Below are 2,032 nucleotides of genomic sequence, written 5' to 3'. Positions count from 1 at the left end.
TTCACCCATGTCAGTTAGTCCTGATTTTGTGGAATCAATTTTACTTTCTTGACTTTCAAATGCGACTCTTAATCATTTTATTTCCTAATTGGGTTATTTCAAAAAACTTGGTTGCACTCTCTCTTCCTTGGAAGAATTTTTTTTCTATCTGACTGAGAGGCAATAGTAAAGAGTTATTATAGGTTGCTTTACTGGATTCAATACAGAGTTTGTGACAAACTATTAAACTTCTTTAATTTGTCTCATCTATGAAATGATGGGGAGAATGATAACACTTTCTTATAGAATTGTTATGAGGATTAAATAAATAAATATTTTGTTAAGAATTTGCCACAGTGCCTGGCATACAATAAGTGTTCAGGCAGGAAATGGATGATAAACAGACCAACCACACTAGTTGTCCTAATAGTAGCTTGGAATACTTTAAAAAATATAGAGTGTTAGAGATGGGAGGGCCTTAGAGATTATTTAGTGAACAATTTTATTTTGTAGATTAAGAATTTGAAATCTAATATAAGAATTTGACTGGCCCAGGGCCACTTAAGGAAAGATCTAGAACAAGATCCTTCACCTCCATTTTCTAAGTTATGTACGACATTCCTACTATACATCTCTCTCTCTCTCTCTTTTTTTTAATCAGTGGGGGTGAAACATATGCTTGGCAACATATGTACTGTGAAGATACTAGAGAAGTTTATTTTCTCATAGAAACATTTTAGATATGCCATGTTGGTTCAGTAAAATAAGATGTGTAGAGCAAAGCATGAAGGAGATTGTTTCTGATGTTTTCATTATGTAGACATGGCCATGATATATTTCAATAACCATCTTTTAAAAGAATGAATTTACTGAATTTAATATTCAAACAAAAAGGTCATCTATTTATTTCATTCATAAGAATGAAACATAAAACCAAGATCCAGACGTACATGTTTTGCAGTGAAATGTAAAGACACAATATAATGCCTTTATGGGATCAGGTTAATGCTTACTGTGCCTGGAGCTTCCCCGTCTGACAAAGAAGAACTTAGATTTATCAAATGTTAAACACATGGCTTTAACGGTTCATATTAGGAGCGTTCCTGAGGGATTTGCACTAGTTGTGAGGTTGTATTCACTTCACTTTATTTCTTTCCTGTGGCTCTCCTATTTTCCTTTGGGATGTGTTTCATCTGTCTGTTATTGCTTTGAAGATTTTTCATTTCTATCTCATGCTTAACACCTGCCATTGACTCCTTGTATAACTTATGAGAAATGAATAGCATTCTTCCCCCTGAATATGTGCTTGTGCTGATTTAGAAAAAAAATGTCTTTCTGCCCCTCCACTTTTATACTAAAATAAGATTTTACTTTTTAGTGTTGATAAATTTTTAGAAATTTTATACTTTTGGAAATATTTATATTTTTGTCTTTTTGATTATTCATTACATCATTGTGGAACAAAGCAGAATGACACATATCCTGTGATTTTTTTTTCAGACAACAATATATGCCTGAGAACATTGAATATAGTAATAACTTGAGACTCCAGAAAATTCCTTCTTTTAGAGGACCATTTTATTCCCAGTCATATTTAAGTTTTTGAATTTTGTTATGTGGTGATAAATATCTTGTAGCAATTTGATCCTGAAGAGAGAGTTACACATGGCTGTTACAAAAAGTTTTATTCAAGGCAGTGTTCAGGATCCATTCATGAATGAATGCTTGACCAGAAATCATATGGAGAGATCATCTTTACCTTTTGAGTTGTTTCTGCCAGTGTGTAGGTGGCAAGAACAATGCATTCTGATTATAAATCGATCATCATTGATATAAATAATAAAAAAAAATTGTAATATATATATTTGTTTAAAGAATGAGTCACTGTAAAACATTCAGCCTGTATTTCTGTGGTCGTATCTGTTCCTTTTTTTGTTTTTATTAGACTTAAATGATTAAATAGAAATCAGGTTAAAAGAAACAACATACTGTGGTATGGAAAAACTTATATTCAAAGGGACGCTTCTTACTTTCTTAAAATCTTTATATTTGC

The sequence above is a fragment of the Pteropus vampyrus genome, unplaced genomic scaffold (genome assembly GCF_000151845.1).
Source record: "Pteropus vampyrus isolate Shadow unplaced genomic scaffold, Pvam_2.0 Scaffold106, whole genome shotgun sequence".
NCBI lineage: Eukaryota > Metazoa > Chordata > Mammalia > Chiroptera > Pteropodidae > Pteropus > Pteropus vampyrus.
The sequence above is the reverse complement of the archived record's forward strand: the minus strand, read 5'-3'. Positions refer to the sequence as shown.